General features: G+C 45.2%; 1 protein-coding gene across 1 annotated transcript in view; it reads right to left on the bottom strand.

The window, feature by feature from the left end:
* Positions 1 to 20,900, bottom strand: part of MEGF10 (multiple EGF like domains 10) — a 178,944-nt gene extending 158,044 nt beyond the window's left edge. Inside the window, exon 1 of the mRNA XM_047877659.1 lies at positions 20,867 to 20,900. The gene's annotated coding sequence lies outside the window, so the exon portion shown is untranslated. The remainder of the gene's footprint in view (positions 1 to 20,866) is intronic.
* Between the last annotated feature and the right edge of the window lie 1,760 nt (positions 20,901 to 22,660).

The raw sequence follows: 22,660 nt of genomic DNA, 5'->3' as shown, positions 1-22,660 counted from the left end.
GTTAAGATTACACAAAACAAGGCCTTCTCCAGTACAGAGCGCAGATTGCAATCCCTCCTGGCAGGTACTCCTGCGGACCAGTTGTTATTTATAATACCTATAGGGAGAGGAGAGATTAAGAGCTCAAGTCACACGCTGCACTTCCCCACAAAGCAGGCCACAGGGCTACCCCGGCTTCTGAGCAGCTGCTCTGTGAAGAGACAGCAAGACCTCTGTTGTCCTGCAGGGTCCGTTCAGGTCACCGCATGTGGCATGGATTAGAGAGTCCTGGTCCTCTATTCCCCGGGGGGGGGGGGGGGGGGGGGGACAGAACCGGGGGTTTACACGCCGCCCTCCCAAACCAAGGCTCTGTGCCATCACGTGATACTCTTCAGGGTCTCTTGGGGAACAAGAGCAGACATCAGACTTCACAAAATGTTTCAAAGCGAACCAGTTCTTTTCTTTCTTGTTTTACGTTGGTGTGTAAGTTTTAAAAGGAGATAGAGAACAACTCGTTTTTACGTGTTTTCCCAAAGCTCTGTCATAACGGCACGGAAGACAACGTATCCATCTTGGAGAGGAGAAGCTTTGGACTTGGTCTGAAGTTAGCTAAATTTGGACACTTAACAAAAGTTACGCCTCAGGAGGAAGGAGTCCCACATGTCGGCCGGAGGCTGTGTCCTAAGCATGAGCCAGCACAGAAAAAGAGCCCCCAGGAAAACAGCTGTCCCAAAACTCACACTCAGCTTCCGAGACCATAGAAGGGAGCAGAAAGGGTAAAGCTCTTTCTGTCACGCAGTTGTGTTTCCCCCATTTGCTGTCTAGCTCCCGGTCGTGCCAGACAGCCGCTCAGGCAGAGCTGTGCCTCTGCTCTGGGGGCCGTGGGCGGGAGGGAAACTAGAGGGACTCCATTTAAAAAAAAAATTGTTTTTAATGTTCATTTATTTTTGGGCAGAGAGAGAAAGAGCATGAACGGGGGAGGCCGGAGAGAGAGGGAGACACAGAATCTGAAACGGGCTCCAGGCTCTGAGCTGTCAGCACAGAGCCCGACGCGGGGCTCGAACTCACGGACCGCGAGATCATGACCTGAGCCGAAGTCGGACGCCCAACCGACTGAGCCACCCAGGCGCCCCTGGGGACTCCATTTTAGAAAGGCTCCATCTCCACTGGTTTTCTGCGAGGCCGCATTCACTCATGACCCGCATTTTGCCTTCAAATAAGCCAAAGAAGCCATGTTCCCATTTCAAGGGGGAAACGAGCCAGTTAATCATTCTCTGTGTTCTGTCCTAGGCCCCAAACACCCGATAACACCTAAAAGCCAGGTCCCAAACATGTCCCAGAGCACGAGCTTCAAACAAACCTTGGCGGACGTTGGCATCAATTCCCGACTCTTGGTAACTTATGGAATCGCTCCTGTTGTTCACCTGACACTCACCTCCGACTGGGCTCTACTGCGGACTCCTGGAGTATCCTAGAGTCTTTTCTAGTATAAACCCCTAACCCCAAGCAATGATGAGACTCGTTCTCCTTTCCTTTCTGAGTCTCTCAGACATTCCATCTGCTGTTCTGTCACTCACACTATTCATCAACTCCGTTTCCATTTTCTCTGGCTCGCATTTGATTTCCATCCTGCATGAAGCCAAGAACCCTCTCCTGGGTTCCTGGACCCAGTCTACCTGCATCACTCACCTACCCTACTCTGACCTGCCCACTCTGTGGCCCCAGAGGCTTCCCAGCCAAGCTCATGCAGTTGGAACAGGCCTTTCTAACCTCCTCATCTTATAAATAAGGACATCCTCCCAAAAGAGTTTTTTTTAGCTGCCGAAGATCAAACCAAGGGAGCTAGATCTCAAGACAAGACCTTTTTAGTCACTAGATACGATACTGTTTCCACCATTCAGGGCTCCCTAATAGAGTTCTAGGGGCAGAAAGCAGGCTCCTTCACTCAAGAAACATTTATTTCTTTCACTGAAGGGCATGCCAAAAGAATTAAAAATCTAATGGATTAGCGACACTGACCTTAACATCGGCATCGCAGTTAATGCTTTTCTTTTTTTTTTTTTTTTTTTAAATTTTTTTTTTTTTTCAACGTTTATTCATTTTTGGGACAGAGAGAGACAGAGCATGAACGGGGGAGGGGCAGAGAGAGAGGGAGACACAGAATCGGAAATAGGCTCCAGGCCCTGAGCCATCAGCCCAGAGCCTGACGCGGGGCTCGAACTCACGGACCGCGAGATCGTGACCTGGCTGAAATCGGACGCTTAACCGACTGCGCCACCCAGGCGCCCCGTTAATGCTTTTCATTGTCACTTAGGATTAGAAAACACCAGAAATTACCTCGAATTGATACAGTTCTAAAAGTGAACAGTTAACATTCATGAGTCGTGCTGGAATTTTGACATTGGGTGATTCCACTGCCTCCCACGACTGAGCCTAAAGCCTAAAGCCTAAACTTGAACTGAATCAATGGAGTGAAATTTCCCAAAAGTCAATCTCTCCTTAAGGCATTTTGCTTCATCTGGACTTCTTGTCTCTAACCATGGGTTCACCACTGAGCCTTCAGCGATGACTTTTTTTTTTTTTTTTATTCTGAGAAGTCACATTTTATTTTTTTTCTTCCGAATTTTTATTTAAATTCTAATTAGTTAGGGGCGCCTGGGTGGCTCAGTCAGTTAAGCCTCTGACTTCGGCTCAGGTCATGATCTCACTGTTCGTGAGTTTGGGCCCTGTGTCAGGCTCTGTGCTGACAGCTGGGAGCCTGGAACCTGCTTCGGATTCTGTGTCTCCCTCTCTCTCTGCCCCTCCCATGCTCATGTTCTGTCTCTCTCTCTCTCTTTCTCAAAAATAAATAAACATTAAAAGTAATTTTTTTTAATAAATAATTTCTAGTTAGTTAACCTACAGCGTAATATTGGTTTCAGGAGTAGAATTCATTGATTCAACACTTATATACAACACCCAGTGCTTACCCCAACGAGTGCCCTCCTCAATGACCATCGCCCATTTAGCCCGACCCCCACACACCTCCATCAACCCTCAGTCTACTCTCTATCGTTAAGAGTCTCTTATGGCTTGCTTTCCTCTCCCTCTCTCTTTTTTTTTTTCCCTTCCCTACGTTCTTCAGTGATGATTCTGAAGCCTGACACTGACCTCTCAGAAGCATCTTCACTTTCCCTAACTGCACAGCTGCCAACAACTGCTGGGCCAAAAAGAACGGGTGGGACGGCCACTACACATGGCTCCTTTTTTGCGATCACAGTGGCCAGAGCCAGGCAGAGGCCTGATCGTCTCCCCATGTCTCAGGGACTACACCGTGGAAGAAACGGCACCATGGTTCCCAGCATACCCTGACGGGGGTTTGCTCTGCCTGGGGTCTTATTTGTGATGGATCCAACCGCTAGACAGACATCGGGACGCTGCTTTTGTGTCAAGAACTAGTTCTCAGAAGTCAATGACAAAACTTGCACGGCTTCCACAGTCCTTTTAGCAGCTGACACTTTGTTCTGAAAGTCTGCCTGTCAGGTCTTGGGTGCCACCCTGCTCAGCAGTGGGGCTTGACACATTCACCATCAAAGGGAAGAGAGAGGACAAATCAGCCCCTAACACACAAAAACACTGTGGTCTCCCTTATGTGCCAGTGAATGAATCTACGTGCCATTGGACCCTAATTTCATGGTTGCATTTTTACAAACAGCTACGATCTGGCCAAGAAATGAAAAATGCTCTTCCAAACTCTCTGGCTAGACAGGACTTCCCTTAGGTCAGGCTACAAGCCATCCTCCTTGGACAGAGAATTAAGAGCTCTCTGTATGCCACACCTGAACTTTGGACAGATCCAGAAAGATCGGACGTCGGTCCTCTAGGGAGAGGGCTACACATAAGCACATGTTAGTTTGAAATTCTAAAAGCAAATTTACGGGATCACTTTTAGAAGATCCCTTGGTTGCATCACAATTCAACATCCTCAACCAAAGACACGTATCCTGGGAGGTGACAATGGGACCCCCAATGGCTTACGGGATGATCACCATCATAAACATTAAACTCTACAGAAGCGACAGAAGGCTATGGGGAGGCCCTCTGAATGGTCCCCAGGGGCTGCACAAACAAAACTACAAAGCATCATTTACATACTGCCTTGAAAGAAACACAAGGATTTTTTTTTTTCCCCCAGCCCCAGCTTGGCAGAGCTCCACATCGTAAGCTTTTTCGTCTCTGCTTTTGAACAGCGGAAGAAAAGTGCCTTTGCTCCAGGCTGGTCTTCACCAAAATAAAAGTAGACCATCTGGCCAGCTCTGCTGAGGAAGCCTCTGCACCTGAATCCATCCGTGGCTGGGCTCAGATGTAATCACTGCCCTTCCTGGAGGAGGACCTCTCCTCCTTGGTGTGAGGAACCACCTGGCCTCTTCTGGCTGAGGTGAGATGCAGCCTTAAGGGTGTGGCCGCCATTACTTACCCTCCCTCACATTCTGTCCACTTCAGTCCTGCTGCGTCCCCAGAAAGAACACCTAGGGAGTCAAGGGTTTAAAACCTGAAAATCTAAAGAGAAACTGCGCAAGGCCTTCCCTTACCTTCCGCCCTCCCAACAGCTGTGTGCACTTCCTGTTGGCTATTTCCCCACTCATACGTGCCTCCACTAGAGGAAAGATAGGATGTCCTGGGGGAATTTGAATCAAGCAGTGACGCTACCTTGCAGCCTCTGCTGGTTTGTGGCAGGTGACGAAGGCAAGATTATCCATTTGAGTGAAGATGAGGACTGTGAGTCAGGTTCACGTTTTCATGTGATTCTTACATCCCTGTAGTTCTGAATAATCTTGAAATTAGTCCAGTCCATAAAGATTTAAGTTCTTAGTCTATTTATTTTATTTTTTTTAAGTTTAATTTTGAGAGAGAGAGAGAGAGAGAGAGAGAGAGAGAGCGCATGAAGAGGGGAGGGTCAGAGAAAGAAGAACACATAGGATCTGAAGCAAAGACCCCGATGCAGGGCCCTGACAGCAAAGACCCCGATGCAGGGCTCGAACTCATGAACCATGAGATCATGATGCGAGCTGAAGCTGAATGCTTAACCAACTGAGCCCTGCAGGTCCTCCTATTTTGTTTTTTTTTAAAGAAGAAAGTAGAACAAGTGAGCATGTCTTGTTCTACTCAGACTGTCATAACAAAATATCACAGACTGGGTGACTTAACAGAAATTTATTTCTCATAGCTGTGCAGGCTGGGAAATCCAAGAACAAGGTGCTGGCCAATTCAGTTGCTGGTGAGAGCCCCCCCGCCCCTGTCCCGACTTGCCGTTGGCCTCCTCACTGTGTTTGTACAGGATGGAAAGAGAGAGCTCTGGTGTCTCTTCCTCTTCTTATAAAGTCACCAGCTCTATTGGATTAGGGCCCCACATTAGGACCCCACTTAACCTTTATCACTTCCTCATGGGCCCTTATCTCCAAATATGGTCACATTGAAGGATAAGGCTTCCACATATGAATTATGGGAGATACAATTCAGTCCAGAGCACTATGCTTGGCCATTGGGGGGGGCTGAAAGGTAAATAACATAGGTCCTATGTGCTCAAGGACCTTAAGTTCTAGAATCCATTTATTTTAGAAATAGAAGGGCCCACAGAGTTTATACAGTCTCTTCTCTCTAGCTCCAGGGATTCCTTCCAGACACGCTCCAAAAATGTGCCTCTGTGAGGTCTTTGGCTATTTCACTCTGCTTCAAGAAAGAGACACAGAGGCACAGAGATGTGAGGTGGCCTGGGGCACTGATGAGGTAACACAAATTAAATTCAAAGTGCGGCTGTGTCTCCAAAAGGAGACTCGAGATGCTAAGGCCTGGAGCATCAAACACATTCCTTGTCCCTAGACTCCTAACAATGACAGGGCAGTACCTCCCTAGGTGTTTATAAAGACTTTTTGATTCATAATGTAGGAGGAGCAATAGATGGAAGCTTGAGCCCAAGACAAGACCAGGACTGTAGTTTGGTAGAGAGAGCGACTTTGTTGTTTTCCTGAAGTATGAAAGCAGAGTTTGGATGCTAATGAACTCGACAAGTTCAACATCCAAGACAGTATGGCATATTAAAGACCTTAGACCCGAGACACCCCTTGCCACACCGGGTTCCTGCAAGAGCCTCACTGAGCTGAAAAGAGAAATGACCGTAACAAATCCTCGAGTAGAACTTGATCAGATGCAAATAAACAAACAAAACTTACTGAGCCTTTGCCATATGCCAGATAGTGTCCTTTTCATCTATTATCTCATTTAATCTGCATAATAGGTCTATGAGACCCACACTTAACTGATACAGAATCTGAAGACTGATGAAAATACACTTCTCCAAAGAAGACATCCAGATGGCTAACAGACACATGAAAAGATGCTCAAAATCACTCGTCATCAGTGAAATGCAAATCAAAACCATGATGAGATACCACCTCATACCTGTCAGAGTGGCTAAAAATGGCAACACAAGAAAAAAAAGGTGTCGGTGTGGAGAAAGGGGACCCCTCTTGTACTGTTGGTGGGAATGCAAACAGGTGCAGCCGCTCTGGAGAAGAGTATGGAAAATATAAAAATATGGGACACCTGGGTGGCTCAGTCCATTAAGAGTCCTACTTCAGCTCAGGTCATGATCTCATGGCTTGTGAGTTTGAGCCCCGCATTGGGGTCCTTGCTGACAGCTCGGAGCCTGGAGCCTGCTTCAGATTCTATGTCTCCCTCTCTCTCTGCCCCTCCCCCACTCATGCTCTAATTCTCTCTCTCAAAAATAAATAAATATTAGGGGCACCTGGATGGCTGAGTCAGTTAAGCATCAGACTTCAGCTCAGGTCATGATCTCACGGTTTGTGGGTTCAAGCCCCATGTCGGGCTTTGTGTGACAGCTCAGAGCCTGGAGCCTGTTTCAGATTCTGTGTCTCCCTCTCTCTCTCTGTCCCTCCCCCGCTTGCACGCACACAATCTCTCTCTCTCTCAAAAATAAATAAATATTAAATAAACATTAAATTAAAAAAAAAACTAAAAATAGAACTACCCTATAATCCAGCAATTGCACTATTAGGTATTTACCAAAAGGATACAGAAATACAGATCCAAAGGGGCACATGTACCCCAACGTTTGTAGAAGCACTACCAACAAGAGCCAAACTGTGGAGAGAACCCAAATGTCCACTGACTGATGAATGGATAAAGAAGATGTGGTATATATACACAATGAAATATTACTCAGCAATCAAAAAAGAATGAAATCATGCCATTTGCAATGATGTTGATGGAGCTAGAAGGTATTATGCAAAGCGAAATAAGTCAGTCAGGAAAAGACAGTTACCATATGATTTCACTCATATGTGGAATTTAAGAAACAAAACAGATGAGCATACGGGAACACAGGGGTGGAGAAGACAAGAGAGGGAAACAAACCACAAGAGATTCTTAATGACAGAGAACAAACTGGGTTGATGGAGGGAGATGGGTGGGGATGGGCTAGATGGGTGAAGGGTATTAAGGAGGGCACTTGTGCGGTGCACTGGCTGTTGTATGTAAGTGATGAATCAATGAATTCTACTCCTGAAACCAATATTGCATTGTATGTTAACTAACTGAAATTTAAATAATAATAAAAAAAAAAGAAACTGAAGTCTGGAGTAACTGGCTTGGGGTCGTACGTTCGGTAAACATTGGGACAAACTAGGATTTAAATCCAGGAACCCACACTCGGAGCATACATTACAGCATACTTGGGGCTTCACTTTTCAAACACATTTGTCCACTGGGCTAGCAGTCAGTGCTTGAAGTGTATACTAGAATGCAAATCTAAAAGGGCAGGGACCTCGTTTATCTTAGGTGTCATCCCATCGCTACCACAGAAAATTACATGGAACGTAACAGGTGCTCAGTAAATATTTACTGAATGAATAAATAACAGATTATGTCTGATTCAGTGAAATCACTGCCATAGTCTCCTCATCATCTTCCCCATTTTTATCCGATGTTCTACTTCTATCGTCAATGGCCATCTTTTGCTACCCACTGCCTGGTGACTTTAAACAGCTTTCAAAGATTTTCCAACCTGGCTCCAACCTACACGTCCAGCCTCACGTGCTGACAGTCCATTATAAAATACTCCACTCTGGTCACCGTTGCCCTGCCCCTGCCCCTGCCCAGCCGCCTCTCGCCCAGGCCATGTGCCATTCTACCAACTGAGGTATCCTCTCCCTCTTCTTGGATTATATGGAGCTCACTCACCTTTCAAGTCCAATCTCTTCCAAAAAGCCTTCTCTCATCATCAAGTGCACAGTGCTATTTTCTCTCCTGAATATGGATTCACCTGGAACATATCACCCACTCCCTCATCCTTTCCCATCTCCACAAAGAGACAGAAGGCCAAGGCCATGCCGTGTCATTTTTGATATTCTCCCCAACATACAGTAAAGGCTTGGCTTACAACAGACACATCAAGAATACAGACTGACTGAGTGATACAGAATATGTCTCATCTAAATGCAAAACATCTATTGATACGGTTTTTTTAAATAAAGGTTAAAAAAATTTCATTGAGATAAAATTCACATGACATAAAATGTTATCATTTTAACCACACCGTGCAACCATCACCATTACCTAGTTCCAGGACTTTTTCATCGCCCCAAAAGGAAACCCCATTCCTGTGACACAATCACTCCCCGCTTCTTCCTCTCCTGGCCCCTGGCAACCACTACTTTCTGTCTCTATGGGTTTGCCAATTCTGGACATTTCACATAAATGGGATTATACGTGTGACATGCGGTCATTGGTGTCTGGTGTCTTTCCCTTAGCATTATGTTTTCAAGGTTCATCTATGTCCTTGACGACATGTATCATATTTCATTCCTCTTAATGATTGAGTAATATTCCATTGTGTGGATATATGACATCTCGTTCATCCACTCTCCAGTCAATAGCCAGTGGAAATTCGGGTCGTTTTCACCTTGCGGTTATTGTGAATAATGCTGCTATACACATTTGCGGACAAGCTTTTGTTGGAACACTTCCATTCTGCTGATATCTTACTAGGAAAGAACAAATTAACTAAAAGCCTCATCCTGATTCTATAGCAGATATAAAACTTTTCTTTTAGTACATTATTATCTTCATTAAAAAACATTCATGCTCATGAGTAAATTTAACTGTTATTGTATTCCAGAATATTTTAAATTTCTGATAGCTTATGTTTTGTCTCCGAGACTATTTTCTAACTTCTACATTCAATTAACAGGATCTTTAAATTTTTTTTTTCAACGTTTATTTATTTTTGGGACAGAGAGAGACAGAGCATGAATGGTGAGGGGCAGAGAGAGAGGGAGACACAGAATCGGAAACAGGCTCCAGGCTCTGAGCCATCAGCCCAGAGCCTGACGCGGGGCTCAAACTCACGGACCGCGAGATCGTGACCTGGCTGAAGTCAGACGCTCAACCAACGGCGCCACCCAGGCGCCCCCAATTAACAGGATCTTACGTAAACACTTGGATGATTCTTTTACAAAAGGCATACACAAATCTTATTCCTGGTAATTATTCTTCACTATTTTAACATTATTTGGTGTTCAGTAATGGTAACTAATATTGGCTGAGAGCTTACTATGTACCTACCACTACGCTAAATGTAACAACACTCTTGGACGTACATACTGTTAGCATTTCCCAGGTGATGGAAAGAGGTCTGGAGAGCTAAAACAGCCTGCCCAAGGTCATAAAGGTCGAAGGGGTAGAGATGGGATCCTGAACCAGGTTGCCATATTTCATACAGTAAATGACAAGGCCAGCCTGGAATAGACCCAGACCATCAAAATCTTGTCTCTTAATTCACGATTTGAATCACATGTGTTTGTGTAAGTCAACAGTTAACCTTTAAGTCCAATACCTAAAGGAGGTATACAGAATGGGTATGGAGATGCCCCACAGATGTGCTAGAACCATTCCAAGGCCAAGAACTCCACATTCTCCTTCAAAAAACCTACGAAAAACAAAACACTCCTGTTTTCTCTGTTTCAGTCTACTAGCTCTAGATTGTAACAGCAAGTTAGAATGTTCTACAGGTAAGATGCCCCACACTGCTGATGACTGATGTCCTCTTGACAGAAATAGGACCACAGGCCACTCTTGTGTCAGAAGCATCCTTTTGCTTATGGGGAAGCTTCATATTCAGAGGTACTGCTCGTGGAGTTCAGGAGATGATGGCTGAAATAAGTGAGAGAGAGGAGCCCAAGACGCCATACCTCCTATCGCTTTGTCCCCATTAGCAAAATGTGAGGAAAAAAAATGAAAGCATTCCAATATTAGACTTGAGGAAAGATGGCATCTAAAACTAAGGAAAAAAAATACATGGTCTATAGTCTTAGTCTGATTTTCCTGACAGATTACAATGAAGGTGGAGGGTGGAAAACGGGACTGAGATTTGCTAGTTGGCCAATTTGGAGGGCTGCTTGTGTTTTAGTTTCTAAAGAGTGGGGCTCTGCTAATGCTGTTGACTTCCTAGTCACTGGATTTGCTGCCTAGAAAAGTCAGTCAACTATGTTGGTGCTGGCCCATCGCTTTCTGACACAGAGCTCTACCAACCACAGAAAGAGGGGCGAATTAATGGATATAGAAAGCTCCAGACCCTCGTAGCTACACCAGGTTCCAAATTATATGACAGTTGGGGTTCCCAAAGTTGGCTGTTTTCTATCACTGTATAACTTTAATTCTATATTAAACACTACGCTTCAAATGTTTTTGAACTTTTTGTTTAAGTATAAAATACATACCAAGAAAGGATACAAACAGAGTTGAACAGCTCAACACATTTTCACAAAATGAACACACTCACACAACCAACACCCAGATTAAACAGACCAGAAGCCCTCCTCGGCCAGGGTTTTAATTCTGACACAACATGAAGGGCCAGCAAGCATCCCATGCCTAAAAAAGCATTTAGTACGGAACATGCCATGTGGCACATAAACCACAATAAAAGACAACATATCACTTCTCTATTTGTTCAACGAAAGCTGCATCAACACAGAACTTCAAGTAGAGCACGGTCATGCCTCATAGCACCCAGGAGTCAGCCTCTCCAAATCACAGGAGTGGAGCCAAAGGAACAGGCCTAATGACAATGAGGTAAAAATTAATTAACTAATCAGGAGCATGGTCAACACAGTCTTTTCGCCACCTGCAAAGAACAGTTTTCCCTTCCCCTTCTCCACTTCAAAAGTACCTACATCACTGGTAAAACCAAATATCCACTTAGTAAAGTATAAACAAACTGCAAGAGGAGGGAGAATGGAAATATAATGAAGAAAATAAAGCCACTTGCCTCTCTGCAATCCACTTGCTTCTCCTTCTTTAATGGATTTACAGTAATAGTCTATCATCAAGGTACAATGACAGACTTAATTACAAGAAGCTCTAAGTGATCTAAAGAAAATCGTATATTGCCATCTCCTGGGTACAAACCTCCTTAAGCCTAATCTTCCCAGTCAGGAAACCTCTTATCTCAAAGACAAAAGGATTCCTACTGGCCAATGAATACCAGCTGTCTGAATACTCTTTGTAAAAGGGCCCTCCACAGCCCACTACATCCAGAAAAGACTTTCTGCATTCTACCTCACTCAGGGCTGTATTCTGTGCTGAAGGAAGGGAAGGGGAGGGGAGGGGAGGGGAGGGGAGGGGAGGGGAGGGAAGGGAAGGGAAGGGAAGGGAAGGGAAGAAAGAAAGAAAGAAAGAAAGAAAGAAAGAAAGAAGAAAAATAAAGGTAGGAAGGAAGGAAGGAAGGAAGGAAGGAAGGAAGGAAGCCTTCTACAAATATCCACAGGAACTAGGGACTAAGTTTCCCTTTGAAGGAAACTCAGAGGCAAAGACTGAATGAATGGCATACTTTTTCATAAAGGGAGTAATGAGGCTAAAAGAACAATCCTGTGCGAAAAGTCTGTGACCTATGCTGAGGCTATGACCTTGAATTTGAATCTTCGGACACAAAGAATGTAGCCAATTGTTGAGCTCTGAATTAGATCTTTACAGGAAGTTTGCAAGCCTTTCCCTCTGGGGCTAGAATCCAGTTTGGAAGTTGAGGGTGAGGGGTGGTATCTAAATGATAGGGAAGCCCCCAACATCATAACTGTCCATACACATCAACTTTCTAATGGATTTAACTGTATCTCAATCGCAGAAAAACCTTCTTGGCTTCGAAATTTATTATCTGAATCTAGATTTGGAAGGATTATGAACATATCATCATATACACAGGAACCATACCCCTGAACAGTTTATCATTCTTGGAGTTTATAGGCCTTGATTTAAGTGGACTTTCAGATCAAACACCTGCCTTTGATGAGCCCAGGGGAAAGAGGTGGAGAAATGTGCTTGCGCCTCTCATGGATAGAGAGAGGTCTTTTTAAGGTTTTAAATCAATAATAAAAACCTGCAATAAGGTGAGTCAGTGGAACATATTCAGAAACAGTTCTTCATTGGCCAAAGATCAACTGGGAGTTCTAACGGACCTGTGTCTCCCTAACACCACATCTCATGCTCCCAAACCAGATTAATGATGCTTCTACAGAATTATTTTCTTCCTTCCCAAATCCTACCTCTGACACATTGCTGCAAGTAGTTTAACTGTGAAAGGCCTTGACCTCCTTTCTTTGTCTCTCCAATTCAAGTGTGTCTGTTTCCTTGGGGCTACCAAGCTCAGTTGGATGGCTGGCCGGAGCAGAATGTAGCATCAGCCAACCCCGGAACAATGGGCCCCTTTCTCTGGCTGTCACATGAACAGCGTAGTGTTGCAGCCATTGTCCCTCTAAGCGGAGAGGGAGAGGCACGGGTTCTCACAGACTAGCTATTCTCCCTGACCCCCTCTGACCAAGTCACTAAAATGTTTTTTTTTTTTTTTTTTAAAAAACAAGAAGAAGAAAGAAAAAGGAAAAAAGTTGTGCTTTCTGAATGGAGCAAAAGAGCCCTAACAAGGATTGCAGTGCATCCAGGGACCACCTGGATCAGAAGACCTTGCCAAAAATAAACATCCCTGGGCCCCACAACACACCAATGGGGTCCAAATCATTAGAACGGGGGCCAGTGTCTGCCAGTGATTCTCAGGCCTCTGTTTGAAAACAGGCTGCACAGAGGTCTCAAGTCTTGCTAACCTCTCTAACGAGCAGAGTATGCACGCCCCTCTGTTCAAGGGAGGCACAGGAGATGGGGGTATACTGAAAGGCAGATGCTCTCTGCTGCAGGTACCAAATCTCAGTGCTGGGGAGGGAAACACCAAGAGAAGGCAGGTGAGAATGATCGGGTCACCGAGGAATGTGGAGAGGAAGACTGGACATGAAAAGAAAACAGCTGGTCTGAAGGTAATAAGAATTGGGGGTAGGGTCAGCAATGAGGACAAGGGGGAGGAGCAGAAAAGTTAAAAGAAAGCACAGAAGCCATCTAAAAGACGCTGGAGCCTTCAGCAAAACATGGACGGGAAGAAAATTCCAGGGATGGTGGGAACAAACAGCTTTTAAAAAAACCAGTTTCATGTCCAGTTTCAAATAATTTAATAATTAATAGTAACCAATAATAACGTATTAAATGATTATAATTAATATATAATAGTTAATAATAATGAATGGTTTGATAATTTCAGAATAGCAACCAATAAAAATATATGAAAGGATTATAACTAATACATAACCATTAACTATACTAATAAATTTTTTTAATGTTTATTTATTTTTGAGAGAGACAGAGAAAGAACTCAAGTGGGTTGGGGCAGAGAGAAAGAAAGACACAGAATCCGAAGCAGGCTCTGGGCTCCGAGCTGTCAGCACAGAGCCCGACGTGGGGCTCGAACCCATGGACTGTGAGATCATGACCTTCGGTGAAGTTGGACGCTCAACCGACTGGGCCACCCAGGCACCCCAACAATAACAAATAAATTAATGGTTTAATGGCTTTAAGTCTTAAGACATGAACTTCCTCCACAGTCCCAAGCCTTAAAGGTCAGCTACTCAGAGCTACACGTTGGGTGACGCTTTGTAAAATTAAAGAAAGAGAAAGTGACATCCGTGGTTCGGTGGACAACTTCACGTGAGAAGACACGGCACAGCAGTGTGGCAAGATAATCCCTAAACTGAGGATCTGAAGGGAAAGTACGAATTCAGATCCAGATGATGCCCCTGACCCTACCCCCACCCTCAGTAAGCCCCGTAGTTGTTGAATGAGTTAAGTTTCCTCATTTCACGCCTTCTCATGGAACGGGAGCTCCATTTTTATGTGAATCCCAATAGGTGTCCCAAACCACATCTGGTTTAGATAATGAAAGAGCAGTGTCCTACGAGGGGCTCCTCTAATGTCCATAGTGCTGTGGGAGCAGGCTGAATCCAGTCCTGGGGTCCCCTGTATGTTAACTCACCACTCCCGTGGAACGCTTGAGCCACCGTTCTTTGAAACATCTAGCAAACGTCTGCAGCTGTGTGTTGGCTGAGCTCGTTTCCTTATCTAATACGTGCCGTGCACACTCGAGTCCTCTCTCTTCAAAGCCCCACAGTGCCAGGAAAATTTTGGCAACACACCGAACCCTCTCTCTAGAAGGATCTCTCGGAGAAGTTCTCAGAACGGCCTACTGGCCCTTACAACACCCAGCCTTACCCACTCAGTTGTATTTTTTTTTAATCTTTATTTTTCTTAAGGCAAGTATCTCAGTAATTCCACATAATAATCATCCCCTTGCCCTATACACCTGATAAATATCTGATTGGGCAAAAATAAAACTCAAACCAACTTCTTTCTTAAAGAATGCAAACGTCACATCTTGTCCTCAATTCCTTGTCCAAAATAAATAAATAAATAAAGTAGTGTTCTAAACATATCAATGGAGGTAGGTATTTAAAATTTTTCATTTTGGTGGCAAAATTAATCCCCTGGGCCCCAAACAAAGATTTTATACTTCTGTTTTGCTCCTGGAGAAACAAGTTAAGTCTGTGTTTTGATTTTCAGTTTACCATTAAAAAAAATTTTTCAAAGAAGACAAACATGATTCTTTCCCAGAAGGTATTTATATGGTACATAGTGAGATGATCACCTATGGCGAGGTTTGAGAACTAAGCAAATCTGTGTAGCTCATCCGGATCGGCCAGGATGTTCATGACAAGGCACTCAGTCACCCACCCTCTAGGATAGGGCCTCCTTGCTCTCAAAGATAAGATGTTTTTAACAGATGTTAATATCCTGCACATGTACCCATTAAGACGAGGTTCCCATGCTGAAATACTGTTTTCTTTGTCTTAGAAGGGGGGAAGGGTACAATTTATTGCCTTCTGAGTAGGAAACTGAGGTGGTTAAAATGCTTTACATAGTCTCTTTATCTAATAGCATAAATCACTACAAATGAAACAAGAGAGGAAATCACTGGAAATGAACCTCCATCATAAGAGGATAGATGATCACATTCACGCTTTCCAGACTGGCTAATGGCAGAGTATGCATTATCAAATGACATCCACATGCCAACCTGTAGTTTCGCAAATAAAATTGTATAAAGTAAAACAACACTGGTTTGTGCTTTCTTTTTTCCCTCATCACATGAGAAATCTTTGCATCAAGTGTGATAAATTAATCTTCTGCAATAACTGTCTTTAAAAGAGAGTGATCACTGTGAAAAATAATCTTAAATTGCGAGGAAAAGAGAGTGTAGAGATAAATAAAAAATCTTGGGAAATTCAGATAGAATGAATGAATGAATGAATGAGTGAGTGAATGAATGAAGGAATGAATGAAGAGACGAGCTAAGACACTCACAGAAGTACACACAGATGCAAGCTTAAACTAAGGTAGAAAAAGTTCATTTTGGAAATAGCGCTGAAAAGGAAGACAAATCAACAAAACCCAATGAATTGTAGTTGATTCTTAAAACTGAGCTAATTTTTAACACAGAACACTGGGCGCACATCCTTGAGAAATGGAGACCACAGGCAATTCTTAATATTGTTTGTGTGAAGTCCAAACAATCAGGACGTTTGTACTCTGTGTGCTGATACTGCTCCCTTCCTGCCCTATGCCACCAGAACTTTCATGCATCAGCCTATGAATGAACACTTTTCATGGTTCATCCTTTGGTGAAGCTGCCCATGAGCTAAAATTTCCATCTTTGTCATTACCCCACAATGTTTGTTCACTTGTTTGCATGTTATTGCCTATTTCAATAATTACAAAAAATGAGTGAGATGGGGTGCCTGGGTGGCTCAGTTGGTTGAGCGTCCGACTTTGGCTCAGGTCATGATCTCACGGTTCATGAGTTCGAGCCCTGCGTTGGGCTCTGTGCTGACGGCTCACAGCCTGGAGCCTGCTTCAGATTCTGTGTCTCCCTCTCTCTCTGCCCCTCCCGCTGTCATGCTCTGTCTCTCTCTCTTTCTCAAAAATGAATCATAAAACATTTTTAAAATATTAAAAACAAAAAAGGAGTGAGAAATGAAACAATTAAAAACCTAAAGTAATAAGAAGAAGTTTTTGTCTCATGAAACTTAACACAAGTGACCAAAAACGGGAGTTATTAGACACGCAAAATAATGGCCAATCTTAAGCCTGAATCAAGACATTTGCTGAACTTAAACAGATCAACTGTTGTTCAAATGAGAAGGAAAGCACCAAAAGTATAGAATGTTTAAAGCGAGAAAAATTAAAGAAAGGAGTAAACACCGAATGCAGTGTGTAAATGGCTAACTATAATTAAACATTTTGTAATTCACGTGGCTCCCAGGGCCAGCATCCCTTATACATGGTAGGCTTTTGCACCATCGATCTTTGGACCTATTTTTAGGAATGCATCCTGTACTAAAGTAGGAAAAAAGAGTACTAAACTGGTCACCATATTTATGATTGAATATAAAAACAAATACAAAGGGATGTATAAATTGACAAGCACGGGGCAAAAGTGCTTTGCTTTTACTGGCACTGGCACTTCCAGGGCCCCGACACTGTCATTCACAACGAAGACCATCCCACAGGTATCATACGCTCAGCTCTTATATCATAGCTCTGCCACGGTGTTGAACATGCAACATCAATGCGATGGCATCTAGTGTTTCATAAGTCTCAGGATAGTCTATCTTGCCCATTTACCACTCCGGGTTACTAACTGTGTATACTATGCCTAGCCAAATTGTAAGTTCTTGACTGGCTTCTCCACAGCCCTTGGTACGTACGTAGTGCCTATCCCGAACGCTCTGTGTGCTAAGGAATGTCACCTAGCATTTATTCATTCCATCTTCCCCCACCTTCCTTAGGCATTTATTATGTAACTCCTATGTGCCAGCCACGCAGATAAAGGCTTAAAATAAGGAATGGTAAACTCACCAATCAGCTGGACAAACATCCAGGGAACAAACACGTTTGACACAATATCATAGATGCCACAGTAAAGCTATCCACACAGTAGACTGGGAATCATAAGAGATATCGCTGAGTTTCTGAGAGACAATTAGGAAATTAGGGTGAGTCTCGAACTGTATCTTGTAGGATGAATGAGTAATATAGGGATTGGACGAAAAAGAGGAATAAAGACATTTCGGGCAGAGAAAACAGCATACACGGCTAGGTTGGGGAGAAGTAAGAGCAGGCAATGTATCTTCTAAGGAAGAAGAACAAGGTCAAGATTAGTGGGGCAGGAGGCCCGCAGAAGAGGCGAGCAGAAAACCTGGTATTTTGCTCCTACTTATCGGGTTAAAGACGTTAGGCGTTATGCTCTCCACCGGTGTTACTCCAATTGTGATCTTAGGTCACCTCCACCAGATTCATTTAGGGATCTGCTCAAATGCAGATGTCTGGCCCTTGCATCTAGAGTGAAGCCCTGCAATCTGCATTTTCAATAAGCACCTGGGTAACACTGATGCTTACCACCCGGAGAGCTGCCAAAGATTTTTAAACAAGGTAATGACATGATCGGATTGGTGTTTAAAATGTTTTTTTTAACGTTTATTCACTTTTGAGAGACACAGAGCATGAGCGGGGAAGGGGCAGAGAGAGGGAGACACAGAATCCGAGGCAGGCTCCAGGCTCTGAGCCGTCAGCACAGAGCCCGACGTGGGGCTCGAACTCTCAAACTGCAAGTTCGGTCGCTCAACTGGCTAAGCCACTCAGGTGCTCCCAGATTTGTTTTTAAAACCGTGCTACTAGACTGAGCAGACAACCACAAGGAAGGTACACTCACGGCTGCTGCACGAGCATGTCACTTGGGTTTGCCATAGGGAACTTGTAAAACTGCGGACTTTTCACCTATCTCCCAAGACTTACTGCACGTGGATCAAAGTGGACGGGGCTGGGATTTTTTTTAATTATTTTTAAATTTTTTTTTAATGTTTTTATTTATTTTTGAGACAGAGAGAGACGGGCACGAGTGGGGGAGGGGCGGAGTGCCAGGGAGACACAGAATGGGAAGCAGGCTCCAGGCTCTGAGCTGTCAGCACAGAGCCTGGCACAGGGCTCGAACTCATGAACCGTGAGAGCATGACGTGGGCTGAAGTCAGACGCCTAACCGACTGAGACATCCAGGCACCCGGGCGGGCTAGGATTTATACTAGGTTGAACAGTATGAAATTGCCATTTTATATAGGTAAACAATGGGCAAATTGTGGCCATTTCTCATAGCCCAGTCTAACTAAAGCTCAGAGTAACTGAGGATGTGCACACAGAGCTGAATACTTTTCCTCTTCTATTAATTATCGACCCCATTACTCACTTGGCCTGCAATGATGGAAGTGACATAATTTACAGACCTAAGACAAACAGGAGGTTCAAAAGCAACAACCAATGAAGCAAAGCAGCTAATCTGGGGGCTGCAGAGACAGAAGGGACCCTGGAGATTCGCCTGCTCTTTCCCCACCTCCCAACACAAATTAACATAGGAGGAAGCTGATGGGAGAAGTAACCTGCTGGAGGTTACCCTGAATATTTTGTTCAATTGCTCAGTGATACGTTCTCTTCATTTTAACAGATCTTGAAATCGTTATAGCTAAAAAGTATTTGGGATTTAATTTGTGGAGAGCTAGTGTCACAGGATGCCCTCAAATGCATAACATGGGGGGAAGGGGAGACACGAGGCCAATACTCAATACTTAAAATGAAGCCAACAAACTTAAATGATATGGAACATAGACCAGCACTTGAAATGTAATAGCGACTCAATAAACATTCATTGAACGAGTGAATGACCTCCAAGAAATAGGTTAACGGAGGTATATTCACGCAAGGAGTTTCTAAGGCAGTGTGCGGGGTGTAAAAGACTGTAGATCTCCCACCGGCCAGTCTGTCCCAAGCACCCTTTGGCCCCCAACCATGACCTCTCCTCTAAAATCCCAGCCCTGCCACATGCACCTTTCTTTCCTCTGAAAGGATCCCAGCAGACAGCAACACAAAGATCATGTGTGAGTTAAATTTGGCATTACATCTCGTCCTAGGTGATTGTGACGCACACATGAGCGCAGCCTTCACAGCTCATCCCAGCACAAATAATAGCTTACACTTCGCTACATTATGGTGATACAATGGTTAACGTTAGCTGTATGGTCATCACCATCACCATAACTAATTATCTGCCAGGCTTTTAGCACTCCACGGGCGCTGACTCCCGTGACTCATTGAATCCTTTTAACAATCCTCTGGTGTAAGGATTTTCATTACCATTCAGAGTTTATAGATGAAGATAAGAGAGATTAAGTCACTTGCCCCAAACGCCACAACTGGAAAGGGGAAGGGCTGAGAGTTGACCTCAGGTGGCCCGGTCCCCAAACTCACCCTCTACTTAACTCTTTGATCTCAGAGCAGCAAAACTAAAAGTACGCTGCAAGCCAAGCCCCCAGAGCAGTCATGTCAGGAAGATGACGCTTCTGGACAAAAAGATTGGATCCTTGCCTTTTCATCCATAAGGAATGAAGTATCTTCAGTTGAGAAGACCATACACAACGTGAGATCCAGGCTATGAAGGAGAAAGGCAAGAAGAAACAGCGAGAAAGTCATTCTCCTCTGTCTAGCTCGGATTTTACTGTCTGAGAACTTTTTGGCTAATAAAAATCCCAAGCTTTAACTCTTCCCCCTAAAGAGTTTGGGTCTTCCTATGAGGATATTATCTAAAGAAACATCAAATAAATCATTACACCTCATTTACTCCATGGTACCATCCCCAATTCCAGGAAGAACTATAAAGACAAAATATTTCCCTTAAAGCAGGGCTCCAAGTCCCAGTTCTTTAAAGGACTGCCACAAGATAGATCTTTCTGCGGTCTGAAGAACCGCCCCTCCTAACATTCCCTGTGAAGCCAGGCACACCAACAAGGAAGAGATCCCTCTGGTCTAAGTCACCAGACTGTGATCCTCACACCCCTAAAGGACTCCGAGAACGCAGGAAGAGGGAGCATCCCAAGCCTGTCTGCACAATGTGAATTATCAAGTCCTGGAGAAAGAAAAGTTTGGAAAATAAGGAAAGGTCCCAGAGAAGGCAAGCTGGTGTGGAAGAAAGGGTCCTGCTGAAACTGTTTGTCCTTCCCAGTCTGAGTCCACGCTCAAAACCTCCCTACATCCAGCTAGGATACCCGTCAACAGAGAATAAACACAGAAGAGGCAATGCAAGGGCAGAAATTATGCACAACAAAATGCGTAATGGAGGTGTCTCCCCAGGAAAAATACTCCAGGAAGTTCCTATATAGCCCCCCAAAACAGGACCAAATGTAAACAGTAACAATGAACCCTTGAGACAAAGTAAACAACCCAGACTGAGCCCATCCCGCCCCGGCTCACACGGCACCCGGGTCTCCAGACTAAAGGAAAATATGTCCCCAACCCGTAACAAACCAGCCAGCGTCGGGCCAAGGTCCAGGAGGTGTCAGAAGTGAGTTTGCCCAACTCTTACCCAGGTCCCGAGATCCTGAGATTTGCAGCACAACCCTTTCTGCCCGGTTTTCACCCAACGCCGGCCGAGAAACAAAATCTCTTCCAACAGCGCAGTTAGCCTCCAAGTAGCGTCCCTGAAGAGAGCGATACCTGGGGGGCGGGGGGGGGGGGGGGGGTGTCAGGCTCCAAGGTGGACACGCGGGAAAGGAGGCCGGTCTCCGCGCGTTTCCAGACCCCTAGTTTTGCGCACCGGGGAAGTACTCGTCGCAAACTTCAACCAGGCTTTCCCGGTCTGGCCCGAGATGCTGGAGGAGGAGGGGAGTAACCCGAGCCGGGGCTGGGATGCGAGCAGTTGCCGCTGCTGCAGCTGCCGCCGCCGGGGCAGTGACCACTGGGGGGTGTCACTTGGCGCCTCTCACTCCCTAGAGCACCCGGCAGGATCCTACCGGCCAGACTGTGAGACCCGACCGCGGGTCTCCCCTGCCCGGAGCGGCTTCCACCCCCTGGGAGTGACCCCAGCAGAGAGACCGGTCACGAAGTTGGCAAAAAGGGTGGGGGCAGGGGAGTCACCGCAAGAAATGAACCAAGGGGTGGTGGAGAGGGTGCCTGTCTGCGTTGAGCGCGCGCGCCCTAGTCAAAGTCCCTGGCAGGTGTTCTAGACCCTGTAGCAGGACTTGAGGTACTGGGGACAGCGCCCGAGCGGCCAGCTGGATGGACGGTTCGTCCCCACTGGTGCCAGGGAAGGAGCGCGAATGGGGGACGGAGAAGGGATAGGTGACCTAGGCGTGCCAGAGCGTGCGCTGCGGCCACAAAGTGGTTGGAAGGTGGAACGAGGAAGTCGCGGGGAGAGGGGGGCAATGAGGGAGTCTGCTTTATAGAGGCGGGGCAAAGAGAACTCCCGGGACCCCGCAGGAGAATCCATCCAGGCCCTCCGCCCGACGTCGCCCAGAGATTTCTTGGGGAATGGCTCCCTCTGCCGACTAGCCAAGGAGGCCCCAGGAGACAAATCCCAGAACGTGAGAAGGAAGAAAAGGTTTTCCTCCGTTTGAGGGTTGGCCTAGACGCAAATTCTGCAATCTGTTTCTCTAACTGTCCATCTTCTTCTTCCCTCCCAAAGAACTTGCCCGCGTCCAGACACGATGCAGGCGGACACAAACCTTTAATTGATGGAGAGTTCTTATATTAAGCTGCATTCTCCCATGACCCCTCACACACCCCTCCACCACCCCTCCAAAAAAAGGCTTGCGCTCCATGCCCAGGCCAGACGATCCTCTCCTACCAGATTTCTCTTCCTTACATTAACATGAACTCTTTCTTTTTGGAGACCTCTCAAACGCATATGCGCCTCCAGTCAGTAAAAGCATCGGCACTAGTCCATACTCAAAATTATGCTTGAATGAATAAGCATGTATCACCATCTTCCTAGGTCACACCCCTGGAAATACACAAGGGAAGAATTCGTTTGTTTGGTCCATTGTTCGTTTACCAGGCATCATTTCCCCTTCTTCTAGTTAACGGCAGTTCCATTTTTTTTTTTTTTTTTTTTTTTTTTTTTTGGAGGCCACTCCTGCCACACTTAGCACAGTCTGGATTGGAAGGCCTCTCAAAATGGTCCAGCTTTTCCAGGTCCGAGAGTGGGCACCTGCCCTAAGCTAGTCCCTTCAGACCTTCTCTGCCAGGAGTGTAAGCTTTGATCAGAACCACAAATCTAGAGCTGATTGACCATATGACTGTGTTCTGAAGATTGGCCAGGAGCTCATGTCACTTAATCCCCAAAGCTATCCCCGCTTTAAGTTTTATGAACTTGGTTGCT

Source organism: Prionailurus viverrinus, chromosome A1 (genome assembly GCF_022837055.1).
Source record: "Prionailurus viverrinus isolate Anna chromosome A1, UM_Priviv_1.0, whole genome shotgun sequence".
Lineage (NCBI taxonomy): Eukaryota > Metazoa > Chordata > Mammalia > Carnivora > Felidae > Prionailurus > Prionailurus viverrinus.
Note: the sequence above shows the minus strand (reverse complement) of the source record. Positions and strands in the feature narration are given on the sequence as shown.